Source organism: Petaurus breviceps, unplaced genomic scaffold, assembly GCF_028583685.1.
Source record: "Petaurus breviceps papuanus isolate PSGF00001 unplaced genomic scaffold, PetGlider_PUasm1.0 37, whole genome shotgun sequence".
Taxonomy (NCBI): domain Eukaryota; kingdom Metazoa; phylum Chordata; class Mammalia; order Diprotodontia; family Petauridae; genus Petaurus; species Petaurus breviceps.
This window is the reverse complement of record NW_027186296.1, coordinates 28,438,919-28,453,270: the sequence shown is the minus strand read 5'-3', so window position 1 is coordinate 28,453,270 and position 14,352 is coordinate 28,438,919. Positions and strand designations below refer to the sequence as shown.

Below are 14,352 nucleotides of genomic sequence, written 5' to 3'. Positions count from 1 at the left end.
GAGAAGGCAATGGCCTTTACTATTAGCCTATCTAGTGGCTTATTGCCAGAGGGCTAGCTGCCATGATGGACTTTTTTGGTCAAAGCAGCTCATTAAATTATCTGCTAAGCTATGAAAGGTTGGCATTTATAGCAGTGAAGGGAATATTCCCATGTCAATGGGTAGCTGAAATATTAAGGAATGGGGGAACTCCACTAGAATCATTTTTATGTGAGCATATACACAACATTATTGTCAAAAATAACAAAAGGTAAGGATGCTTTAAAAAGGAATTTTTATCAGTTTTGAAGCAGTGCCTATATTTATCTCTTCTGCTATAACTATACTTGATTCTATGTAGACTCTATAGAATATATATATATATATATATATTCTATATTCTATATAGAATAATGGAATTTTTGGACTGGATGACATGTTTTAGATATTATTCAACCCCTATGTTTTACAGCCACCAGGATCTTCCTAATAAAACTAAGTATTTCTTCTTAGTTCCTTGACCTTCCATATGAGTACATGAAGCCAGCTGAGCTATCTTTTCATTAAAACAGCCAACTCCTAATCATTGCTCCTGCCTTGAAACTACAGGGACTGAGGATAGGAATTCCACTGAAGCCTTCCATCCTCCAAGGAAAGAAATGTAAAGCAACAGAATATTTTGGAAAAGTCCCTGTCAGATGCCTTGGCTTCCCAGCCTTCACTTATGCTTCCTTCTGGTACATATAGAAATCATCTTTGTATAAGAAAGGCAGCTGATGTGGCAAAAAGTACACCTGAATGGGGGTTGGAAAACCTGGGTCCTAGTCCTGGCTCTGCTAATAAGTAGCTGTGTGCCTCACCTTACTGCTTTGATCCCTAAGCTCCTCAGTGGTGAATGAAAGAGTCATATCAGATTGGGAGTTCTTAATCTATTTTGTCACAGAAACCCTTCGGCAGTCTGGTGAAGCCCATAAATCTCTTCTCAAGATAAGGTTTTTAAATACATAAAATAAAATGTAAAGGATTATAGAAGAAAACAATTATATTGAAATACCATTATATAAAAATATTTTTGAAAAAATTATGTTCACAGATCCCAATTTAGGGAATCCCTGGACTAATGATCTCTATTTCTCCTTCCTTCTTGATGACTGTGTCATTTCTTGTTAAAATATATACTTAGGGTGGGGCAATGAATAGAGCACCAGACCTACAGTCAGGGGAACCTGAGTTCAAATTTGGCCTCAGCCACTTAACACTTTACTAGCCATGTCACCTTGGGCAAGTCACTTAACCTCAATTGTTCTGCCTTCCCCCCTACAAAATAAGCCAAAAAAAAAAGTACACTTAGGACACAAAAGGTAAACTAGATAATTTTGACGACATGAAATTAAATAAAATGCACAAATAAGTGTACAAATAAAATAATTTATGTAGGTTAAGAGGGCAGTTAGATGATGCAGTAGACAGAGTATCAGGCTTGGAGTAAGGAAGACTCAACTTCCTGATTTAAATCTGGCCTCACTTACTAACTGTGTGACTTTGGGCAAGATACTTAACTCTGTTTGCCTCAGTTTCCTCATCTGTAACATGAATTGGAAAGGGAAATGATAAACCAGTCTATAAACCACTCTGGTGTCCTTGCTAAGAAAACCTGAATGGGGTCATAAGGAATTGAACATGACTGAAAATGACTGAACTGAAATCTAGATTAGGAAAATAAGTGATCAAATATGAAATATATATAATTTTGCTTTTTGGAGGGCAATTGGGGTTAAATGACTTTTCCAAAGTCACATGGCTAGTTAGTGTGTCAAGTGTCTGAGGCCATATTTGAACTCAGGTCCTCCTGACTCCAGGGTCGGTGCTCTATCCACTGCGCCACCTAGCCGCCCCAGAAAAAAATCTTTTTATCAAATATCTCAGATAAAGATTTGGTAACTATGGTATAGATATACAACTAACATATATATATATGATAAAAATTATTCATACTCCAGTAGACAAAAGATATGAATAAGCAGTTCTTAAAAGAAAAATTGCAAACTCTTAATACCCACATGAAAGAATGCTCCAAAGCATCAATAATAAGAAAATTGATAATAAAAATATCTCTGAAGTTTCATATAACACACTAGTGGGTTATAGGAACACTAGTGCATTGTTGGTAGAACTATGAATCAGTACAACCATTTTGAAAACCAATTTGGAATTATACAAATAAAGTGACTCAAATGTCTAAAATGTCGAACCAGAGTTTCTATTACGAGGTACATGTCCCAAGGAGGTCACTGATAAGAAGAAAGGCCCCACATACACAAAAATGTTTATAGCACTATTTTTTAAATAGTAGCAAAGAACTCAAAATAAAGTCGATGCCCCTCATTTGGGGAATGGTTAAACAAATGGTGGCACATGAACATAATGGAATATTGTATGCTATACGAAACAATGAATGTGATGAATACATGGAAAGACTGATGCAAAGAGAAGGAATCAGAATAAAGAAAACAGATTATACGATGACTTCAGCAATGCAAATGGAGATATCAACAGCCACAAAACAATTAAAAGTGTATGTTGCAAAGACACAAAGGACAAACATGATCCCAAAGAAAAGCTATGAGAAAACCTCCCCCATGAAATCCTTTGCAGAGATGGGCAGTCCACAAGCATGGAACATCACATATATTTTTAGACTTTTTAATATAATATTGGTTTTGTTGATATTTTTCTCTTCCTACTTTTCCTTTTATTTCTTTAAAAATATTACTTTTTTATGGGACAGCTTTCTAGGATAAAGGCAAGAAAGATGCTAGGAGAAAATTTGGCATCGTAAAAACAAAAGATATCAATAAAAATCATTCTACAAAAGGACTATGCTCAGGGTCATAAATATAATAGCAAAAAGATAGCATCTTTGTTGAATCAAGTGATTTCTAAATGGACAGGGATTTGCCAAAACATCTGTTTTATAGGATCTCTTATTTGAGCAGAATTCAAATCAGTAAAGCTGGACTGGGACAGTTTTCAACCAGAACACTTTTACATAAAACTAGATTCCATAATAGTATTTATTAAAATACTGAGATTCTACCCATATCTAGTTAATTGTAGGTCATAAAGAGTTAAACTCAAATGAAAATATCCAATATTGGACTTGAGTTACCCCAGAGAGCAATTGGGAGACAGTAATTTGCTTGGTTACAAATGATCCATTTCCCCTTTTGCCCTGTCCTCTTTCCATTCCCCTCTGAGCTTATGCAAGCTCTTCCATCTTTGGGAAAGTCATTACAAACTGAAGGAAAAATAAAAACGAGTGTAATGGAGACCCCTTATCTGGGATCTATTTGAAAGATTTACTATAGAATGCCTGGGCTAATGTTCCATTCCAGTGCTTCATTCTGCTGGGGAGGTGACCCAGACTTTTCAAAGGTTATGCCATCAGTATACAAGCTCAAATGCTTCTCACCAGGCTGGCAAGACTTCAAGTATGTATGAGCCTAAAGGTGTACTATACACCTATTATCCAAAGACCAGCATGCCTAAATAAATTCAGAGAGGCGAGTCAATAGGCAGTTGCCTATCAGATGGTGATTTTTTGGGGGTGATAGTCTTGCTGCTGCTGTTTGTCCTTCGTTCTCCAAGAGGACTATGACATCAAGGAGGTGATGCCATGACTTGTAACTGAATTGAATTTAAGTGAGGGAGGGCAGTGCAAAATCACCAGCCTCACTTTCTTCTCCAGAACCTTCTGAGTCCATTGGCTAGATGTGGATCAGGACAACTGGAGATGGCCCAGAATGCAGTGGTGAACCTTGGCCTTTTCAAGCTAATGTCTTTAACAGGTCTCAGTTTGATTGAGGCAACACCCATTCAGTTATTAAGGCTTAATAAGAAGTGAGGTAACTATGAAGGCATTTAAGGAAGGACAACAGTTTACGCCTATGAAGGCAGCTCTTATATACATGAAATCATGGATTTTTTTGAAGTATTAAAGCCCTGTCATTGTACCTACATAGCAGTAGGCAGTGAATCAGTGAATTCAGTGAAAACCACTATTTAAACTGGTTGTTTGGTTTGATGTAATAGATAATAATGATTATGTATGTTTACATATAACATATGCATATATTATATGTATGCTTTAAAGTTTGTGAAACACTTTACATATGTTACTTCATTTGAGCCTTACAACAACCCTATGAGGATGATGCTATTATTTCCATTTTATAGGTGAGGAAATGGGCATAGAGTGGTAAATGACTTGCCCAGGGTCACAGATCTAGTAAATGTTTGGGGTAGGATTTGAACTCAGGTCTTTTTGACACTGAGATCAATGCAAAAAAAAAGATGAACTGGATTTTTTAGTTTGCACATGAAAGGTTGTTTTGGTACAGTGGCAGAGCAGCTAGCTGATGGTAGATTTTGTGTCTTCACTGCTACCATCTAAGGGTGTGAAACTCTTTCTTTCTCTATCTCTTTCTACCTTTATCCTTCTTTGGGAAGTCACAATGATAGCCACAGATACCGTGTTTCCCCGATAATAAGACACTGTCTTATTAATTTTTTTGGACAGAAAAACACCAGAGGGCTTATTTTCAGGGGAGGGCTTATTTTAATGAACATTGACAGCAATTTTAATAAACAGGTAAATGTGAACAAAAAAATGTACCTTTATTCAATAAGCAAATCACTGGGGAAGAACAGGATGACGCGCTCACTGCTGCAGCTCTGATTGGATGCAGCTTGGAGTGCAGCGTGCGTTTCACCTGGGGGGGGGACAGTGCATACAGAGGGTACCGTAATGTAGCGTGTAGTGCAGGAGATCACCTTCACTACAGTAGCAATCTAAATAGGGCTTATTTTCGGGGTAGGGCTTATTTTAGAGGAATCTTACACAGTAAGGGGAGGGCTTATTTTTGGGATAGGTCTTATTATCGGGGAAATACGGTAGGTAGCCTTATCAAATGTATTAGAAGCTACTTATAACAAACAGGGGTGACATATAATGTTACAAATTGTATATGATCAGTTTAAAGTATGTAGAATGGGGCAAAGTTCACCATTGTGCAGCTTAAGGGACAAATGTTACTGGTTCTTTCACTGAATGAATGAATGAATGAATGACAAAATATTTAGTAAGTTCTTACTACGTGCAAAACAAGGTAGCTAGGTGGTCCAGTGGATAAAGTGTCAGGCCTGGAGTCAGGACTCATCTTCCTGAGTTCAAATCTGGCCTTAGTCACTTACTAGCTGTGTGACCCTGGGCAAGTCACTGAACCCTCTTTGCTGCAATTTCCTTATCTGTAAAATGAGTTGGAGAAGGAAGTGGCAAACTACTCCAGTGTCTTTGCCAAGAAAAACCCAAATGGATCATGAAGAGTCAGACACTCCTGAAACAACTGAACAACAACAACAAAAAATGTGCAAAGCACTGTGCTGTGCTGATGATAAAAACTGAAAAGTAAGACTTGTCCTTGCTGTTAGTAAGCTCACCCTCTTCAGAGGGTGGGCTCTGTGCTCTGGATCAGTGACTGGTCAGTAAGAGGGCCCTGTCTCTCCTCTTGTCCCCTCTCATTTTTTGTAGGACAGAGTGAATCTCACAGCAGATGCAGGGATTGCTGGGTGATGGTGTTCTTGGCAGAAATTGGGAAGTTGGGGAGAAAGATAAATTTGAAGTACAAAAAGAGCTTGGAGGGAGAGATAGGAGGTAGGACATTGTCCCTTGTAGATTTTGGCTGAGACTTGAAGGAAGCAAGGAAAGTCAGAGGGAGGACATGAGGAGGGAGATTAGCTCCAGGCATGGGAGATAGCCAATGAAAATGCTCAGAGGCATGGGAGATAGCCAATGAAAATGCTCAGAGGCAAGAGATGGAGTGTATACAAGGAACAACAAGGAAGGCAGTGTTATCAGATTGCAGAGTATGTATGTATGTATGTATATATGTATGTATGTATGTATGTATGTATATATATATGGGGGTATAAAGTGTAAAAAGATTGGGAAGGTGGGGAGGGAAGATTATGGGGGGGGGTTTGAATGCCAAATGGCCAAATGGCAGATTTTATATTTGATCCTAGAGATTATAGGGAGCCACTATGGAGTGTGTGTGTTTCTGACAGAGAGAGAGAGAGAGAGAGAGAGAGAGAGAGAGAGAGAGAGAGAGAGAGAGAGAGAGACAGACAGACAGACAGACAGACAGACAGACAGACAGACAGACAGACATGGTCAGATCTCTTCTTTATAGGAAGATTACTTTCACAACTGAAGGGAAACTGGACTTGAGTGGGGAGATATTTGTAGTAGGGAAATTCATCAGAAGGTTATTGCAATAGTCCAGGTATCAGGTGATGAGGGTTTGTACCAAAGTGGAGGCAATGTTAGAAGAGAGAAAGGAACATAGACCAGAGGCATTAGGAAGGTAAAGTTGACAACCCTTGTCAATGCATCATATATGGAGAGTGAGAGAGAGGAGCCGAGGATGATACCTAGGTTGTAAGCCTGGATTGCTGCCTTGATGGTAATAAGGAATTTAGCAAAAGGGAGGATTTGGAGGAAAAGATAATGAATTCAGTTTCGGACATGTTGAGCTTAAGATGTCTACAGGACATATAGTTCAACATGCCTCATAGGCTGTTGGAAAAGTGAGTCTGGAAATCAGGAGAGAGGATAGGACTGGATAAGTAGATTTGAGAGTCATCAGCACAGAGATGATCAATGAATCTAAAGTAGCTGATGAGATTACCAAGTGAAATAGTATAGAGGAAATGAGAAAAGAAGAGAAGAGAAGAGAAAAGAAGAGAAGAGAAAAGAAGAGAAGGGAGAGGAAAGGAGGGGAGGGGAGAGAAGGGAAGGGGAGGGGAGAGGAGGAGAGAAGAGAGGAGGAGAGAAGAGGGCCCAGAATAGAAACCTGAGGGATTCCCATGGTTAGCAGGCATGGCCTAGATGAAGAGACTGAGAAGGAGTGGTCAGATAGGAGAGATTAGTGTCATGAAAATTTAGAAAAAATATATCAAGGGCTCTCTCCCTTTGGCCTCTTCCGATCGGTGGAGTGCCTGTTAGCGCAGGCTGCAGTGTAAAGATGGCTAAGTCTAAGAACCATACCACTCACAACCAATCACGAAAATGGCACAGAAATGGCATCAAGAAACCTAGGTCACAGAGATACGAGTCTCTGAAAGGGGTTGACCCCAAGTTTCTGAGAAACATGCACTTTGCCAAGAAACACAATAAGAAGGGGCTGAAGAAGATGCAATGCAGGCCAACAACGCCAAAGCCATCAAGGCACGAGCAGAGGCCATCAAGGCCCTGAGCACCAAGGCCTCCAAAGCCAAGCTCCTCAGGCACAAGATCCCCAAGGCCAGCGCCGGGCGTGCTGGCCACAAGATGGCTATCAAGCATCCAGGTCCTAGGATCGGTATCAAACGTCCAGGCTCCAGGATCACAAAGCCTGACTCTAAGGTCGCCAGAACCACTGACCCCAAGTCTACCAAGCCCACTGACCCCAAGGCTGCCAAGCCCACTGACCCCAAGGCTTCCAAGTCTGCTGCCAAGGTCAGTAAGTCAGATCCCAAGGCTACCAAATCTGGCCCCAAGGCCACCAAATCTGATGCTAAGGCCACCAAGTCTGACCCCAAGGTCACCAAGTTTGATTCCAAGGCTGCCAAGTCCGATCCCAAGGCAGCCAAGTCTGATTCTAAAGCTGCTAAGCCTGCCGAGTCCAAACCCAAAGATGCTGGGGCTAAAGCTGCTGGTCCCAAGCCTTCAAAATAGATGCTTCAGAACAGAAGGACTTGTTTAAAGCTAAAACTCCCTTTTTTCCCAGCCAGGGTATGATTATTCACTATTTTGTACAAATAAAGAAAATGGTGAGTCATAAAAGTGTATATATATATCAAGGAAGAATATGGTGAAAGACAATATCAAAGGTTACACAGAGGTCAAGAAGAATGAAGATTGAAATAAAGCCATTAGATTTCAAAACTAAGAGATTGCTAATAACTCTAGAGAGAGCAATTTTGGCTGAATGATGAATCAGAAACCAGACTGTAGAGAATGAAGAAGAGAATGAGAGAAAGGGAATTAGAGGTATCTCTCACAGATGGCCTTCTCCACGATGTTAGCACAAAAGGCAGGAGAGACATGGGATGATCTGATGAATGGGAGGGGATGGACTAATGAACAAGATGACATCTTTCACTCCTTCTTCCTCTGAATGTCTGATCTTGTGAAAGTCTTCAGATACATAACAGGTATTCTCCTACCTCAGAAACAATATTACATACACTTGCCCATTTGGCTTTAGTTAAGTCAGAAATGTATTTCACAGAGACTTTCTTTCTGACATGCTATTTCTTGGCTACTTTCACAAATATTGACAAGAAGTGTCAGGAGTCTGCTTGTAGAGTGATTTCTGCAGCTTTATTTCCTTTCCGTGTCCCTATGGCCTTTTCACAGCTTGAGTAGTAGCACTAGGCTTGAAGTCAGGAAAGTCTGAGTTCAAATCTAGCCTCAGATATTTCTTAGTTCTGTGACTCAAGGCACATTGCTTCACTTCAGTTTCCTCAAATATACAATGGAGATAATAGCCCCTACATCCTAGGATTGCTGTGAGGATCAAAGGAGAGAATATTTTAAAATGTTTGGCACATAGTAGGTATTTTATAAATGCTTGTTCCCTTTGCCTTCCTTTCAGTCTCTGCTGCTGTTCAGTCATTTCAGTCTTGTTCGACTCTTCATAAACCCATTTGGGATTTTCTTGACCAAGATATTGCAGTGGTTTTCCATTTCCTTCTCCAGCTCATTTTACGAATGAGGAAACTGAGACATGCTGGGTTAAGTGACTTGTCCTGCATCACATAACTACTAAGTGTCTGAGGCCAGATTTCCTGGCCAGTCTTGATTTCAAGCCCAGTGCTCTATTCCCTACACCACCTTCAGCCTCTAGGTACTTGATGCCCTTCAACATGGATTTTCAGTTTCTTTCAAAGAGACCTCTGCTCTTCTCCCTTGAAAACTCTGGAATAGGGTTAAATATCATTCCCCTTCTCCTTTACCCCCCACCTAATTACAGGAAGAGGAAGTTAGTTGGTATTCCCTACTTCTGTTGATACTATCAAGCCAATATGCCACAAAAGGTCCACATTGACTCCTTATCTTTAAAAAAATGAAACAAAACAAAACTTGCAAGTTGTCTCCAGAAGAATCTTTTAAGATTGTAAATTCCATATGGGTTCAATGGAGGGAGTTTCTACATTAGGAGTTCTCTATAATAAATTAGACTGTAAGCACCTTGAGAGCAGAACTATTATTGCCTTTCTTTGTATGCACAGTGCCTGGTACATAGTAGGGACTTAATAAATGCTTGTTGACTTGAGTAATGATGCTAGAATCACAGGTTCAGACCAAATATGAACAATGAAAGAGAACCCTACCCCCTCACCCCCACTATTTAAAAATAGCCAAAGACGTATGTACACAAGGTCTGAACACATTCCAATCCAGCTTTCTTAACTGTTAGCTTAATTATGGTTTTTTGCTTCCTTCAAGTCCTCAGCTAATTGTACCAGTGAGAATTCTGATGCTTCAGATCATCTCACCTTGGTCCAGGCACCACTGTCCACCTAGTGGCCATTTCCATAAACTGCAGACACTGTGCCTAGGCCGACATAAACTGTCTAATTTGCACAAACTGCCTTGCAAACTCCAAACCGTGCCTGAACTGATGGTAAATGTCCCAGCTGGGATCTGCTAGTGATATCACTTGAATAGGAGAAGTGTAGCCTATCTCAGACTTAGTCTGATGCTTTGGTTTTCTTTTCTTTCTCCTTTACAGGGAGAGGCCAGCCCCAGAGTTTCAAGGAAAACAGCCCAGAGCCAAGTCATTGCTTTTGAAGCTGCCTCTCTTGTTCACCTCATTCACTTCAAACATTCACATCTCAAAGAGATGAAGGCCAGGCACAGAATCAACAATATTCACTGCCTTCTCTGGGCTTCCACTGTTTTGAGAGAGGGTGACTTTTTGATTCCACCAAGAGAAGCCAGAAACTGATTGATTGTTTTCCTGAATGGAGAAAGCAATGGGAACAAAAGAGCAGGCTCCGGTTAGGCCAGGTAAGACGTAAGAGGTAGGCCAGGTAAGAGAACGAGTTGGAAAGCCTTAAAACAAAAGGAAAACTGGAGGAGCACACGAAAGTCAATACTTCTAAGAGACATTGGAAATAATAACAAAATTCATTTGGAAGAACAAAAGGTCCAGAAGATCAAAGGAAGGAAGCCCCGTAGTGCTAGATCTTAAACTGTACTATAAGCAGCAATTATCAAAACTATCTGGTACTGGCTAAAAAAATAGAATGTTGTATCGGTAGAGTAGCGTAGGCACACGATACACAGTAACAAATGATTATAGCAACCTCATGTTTGATAATTGTATAGATCTAAGCTTTTGGGATAAGAACTCATTATTTGGTAAAAATTGCTAGGAAAACTAGAAAGTAGTCTGGTAGAAAACAGGTACAGACCAGTATCTTACACGGTTCAGCAAGATAAGGTCAAAATGGATACATGACCTAGGCATAAAGGGGGATATCAATATCATAAGTAAATCAGAAGAGCAATGAAGCATATCACCTATCAGATTTATGGATAAAGGAAGAATAAATGGGAGTGATAGCATTGTGGGATGTAAAATGGACAATTTTAATTACATTAAGTTAAAAAGGCTTTGTACAATAAAACCAATATAGCTTAGATTAGAAGGAAAACAGAAAATTGGGAAAACATGTTATAGTCAGTTTCTTGGATAAAGGCCTCATATCACAAATATGTAGAGAACTGAGTCAAATTTATAAGAATATGAGTCATCCCCCAATTGACAAGTGATCAAAGGATATAAACAGGCAGTTTCTGGAAGAAGAAATCAAAGCTATCTATAGTCATATGAAAAAAATGCTCTAAATAATTAACTGATTAGAGAAATGCAAAATAAAATAACTCTGAGGTACCATCTCATACCTATCAGATTGAATAAAATGATAGAAAGGGAAAATGAAAAATGTTGGAGCTAATGTGGAAAAAATGGAACACTAAGACAATGTTGGTGGAATCATGAACCGATCTATTTTGAAGAGCAATGTGAAATTATGCCCAGAGTTATAAAACTGTGTATTCCCTTTGTCCACTATTAGGTCTGTTTTCCAAGACAATCAGGGAAAAAGGAAAAGAACCTATATGTTCCAAGATATTTATAGTGGCTCTCTTTGTGGGGTCAAAGAACTGGAAACTGAGGGGATGCCCAATAACTGGGAAATGGCTGAACAATATATATTGTAATATATGCTTGTGATGGAAAACTACCAAGCTGTAAGAAATGATAAGCAGACTGGTTTTAGGAAAACCTGGAAAAGACTTGTGTGAAATAATGCAGAGTGAAACAAGCAGAAAGAAGGGAACATTATATACAGTAATGGTGCTATTCAAAAAGTAACTATGAATTACTAAGCTGTTTTGAGCAATATAATCATTCAAATCATCTATGAAGCACTTACAAAGGAAAATGCTATCCACTTCCAGAGAAAGCATGTATTGTATGGTTCCACATATAGATCTAGATCAAATGTTGACCTTCTCTAATGTGGAGTTGGGAGGAAGGAAGGTAGACAACTCAAAATTCAAAATATAACAAAAAATAAATAAAATTAAAAACACACACACAGGTTAGACATTATCAGGCTGACAGTCATTATTAAGTGTTTTTGCATTTGTGAGGTAACCCCCCCCCCCCACAGAGCTTTAGAGACACTCTAACCTAGGGATATTGCTTTTTATTTTGTTTTTTGTTTTTGTTTTTTAAGCTGGAAGTAAGGAGGAAGGATATTATGTTCAAATAGGTGTCAGAAATGAAAGGAAAAGAATTGGGATAAAGTACACAAATGATCTGAGTCTGCTTTGGAGTTATGAAACTACAAAGCTGTATAGAGTGACAGAAATGATAATAAAGTAGCTGTTATATAGGACAGCATGTTCTGATTTCTAAATAAGAGAATATTGTAAGTGTTATGAAAGCTTATTATTTTCTTTAAAAAAGTAAATTATTATTGATATCTTTTGTTCAGATGTCATTTGTATTTACTAATGTATTTCTCCCTCCCCTCCCCTTATAAGGAAGACTAAAAAAGACAAGAAAATTCAGCAAAGCTAAACAATATAATGAAGTTTAACATTATGTTGTGTTCTGTACCTACTGACTCCCACTTCTTCAAAGAAGGGGAAGAAGTTTGTGAAAACTCAATTCTAACAGGCAGAGAGAACAGAGAGATATAGATTCTGGCACCCTGTGCAAAGTCCAAGGGTTGCACCTCCTCACTGCATCCTGTCACCCTGCTCTCCTGCCCAAATGACAGAACCAGAACCATTGTGGGAATAATAACCCTTTCATCACCAAAGACAAAATAAAAAATGACAACATTTCTGGTCAATGTTTCAACAGAATCATAGATTTAGAACCGGAAAGGGCCTCAGACATAATCTAGTTCAACTTCTTCATTTCAAAGGTGAGGAAACGGAGGCCCCAAGAGTCTAAGTGACTTTGCTCAAGATTACACAGGCAACAAATATCAGAGACAAGATTGTGCTTGGGTTTTCTGACCCCAAAGCCAATCATCTTTCCCCTGTATCGCAGAGTATAAGCAGTAGGTGTTAGCCCAATCCTGAAGGCAGGGCAATTGAATTTAGGGATTAGAGACAAAAAAGCAGCAGTTGCTGTCAGTGGCCCCCAAACAGGCATATGCCTCTTTTCAATTTTGAGGCTGCTGGTAGGCAGCTGATAAATGCAAAAATAGCCTAGGCTTCTGTGGTGTGGAGTATTTTAAAAGACCCTGGACCCCCTTCTCCCCAACCCCATGATCATTTATTTAATTTGTATTATATATATTTATATGTGTACATGTATTTTTCCTCTAATAACTTGTAAGTTTCTTAAGGGTAGAAACTTTAATTATTATATTTGTATTTCCAATGATTAGTAGACACCTGGCACAGGTACGTAACAAGTGCTCTTTGGTGGAAGGAATGAAAGAAAAAAGGAAGGAAGGGAAGAAGGAAGGAAGGAAGAAAGTAAGAGAGGGAGAAAGGGAGGGAAGTAAGAAGGGAGGAAGAAGAAAAGAATGAAAAGAGGAAGACAGGAAGGGATAGATGGAGGGAGGGAGAAAGAAGGAAAGAGAAACCTTTTTTTCAGTCCAGCAGTGCAGCAACTAGATGTTCAGTCACCTTTTTGTATTCCGTTGTTTTTATGCTTATTCTTTTACCAAAGAATTGCCTCGGGCTTAGCTGTAGCATATATCCAAAGATTGGACAGTGATGACTCAGTGTCTCAAGGTCAGTTCATATTCTCAGGGTATGCCTGTGCCAGTAGCTGCAAGAACCTGACAAGTAACACTTGCCTTTCTGGATAGATAAGAGGACTAGATCTGGAGTCAGAGGGCCTGGGTCCAAATTTTGCCTCTTCCACGTGTTGCCATAATCAAGTAACTTAATGTCTCTGGGCCTCAGTTTTTTTTTAAATCTGTAAATTCATTTCAGCAGATTTATTAAATACCTACTACATAAAAGGGACTAGGAATAAAAAACCAAAATGAAACCTTCCTTGCTCTCAAGGTAAAGTTCCTTCCAGCTTTAACTCTATGGTGCTTTCCTAGTTTAAACAGAAGTTTCTGGTCATTTGGGGGTGTCTCCATTACAAATAGGTTGTAGCTATTGTCCTGCTGAGACACTGAAAGGGAAAACATTCTTAGATTGCATGAATAAGTGAGTTTTGCCAACTGAGAGACAATTTGGGTTGGCAGGAGGTGATGCTAATGGAATGATGAAAGGGTTGGAACGAGAACTTAAATGACCACTTAGCAGGACACCCTGTGCTTAGGGATTTGGTAGCTTTGATTAGTAGAGTTATGTAGCTGAGTGATCTCCTGCATGATAGGAACAAGGGCTAGAGCCATTGGATTGGCAGGAGAGTCCTGAGCCCATGGAGTTAATGAGGTCATAGATTTAGAGTTGGTGGGAGGAGGAGAACTTCTAAGGTATCAGTGTCCTTTTGCCTCACTCCTCCTCTTGGCCAGAGAAGGACCTTGTTCATTTTCTCTTAAGCACGTCACAGACCTTTGTGAGGGGATGTTATGTACCAACAGTGTACACCAACCCTTTATTGAAACTAATCAAGTGTGACTGATATCAATTGATAAACCACTGAAGGGAGCACATTAATGGGGTTTGTAAGTGACTACATTAGAAAGACAATTCCCCCAACTGCTCTGGGCTCCCTCCATAACCCAGAAGGGAGACATAACCACTTCCTTACTATTTCTCACACATAA

At 39.5% G+C, this 14,352-nt stretch overlaps 1 pseudogene; it reads left to right on the top strand.

Annotated features, from left to right (window-relative positions):
- The first annotated feature begins 7,002 nt into the window (after positions 1 to 7,002).
- Positions 7,003 to 7,811, top strand: LOC138168512 (large ribosomal subunit protein eL29 pseudogene; annotated as a pseudogene).
- The last annotated feature ends 6,541 nt before the right edge of the window (positions 7,812 to 14,352 follow it).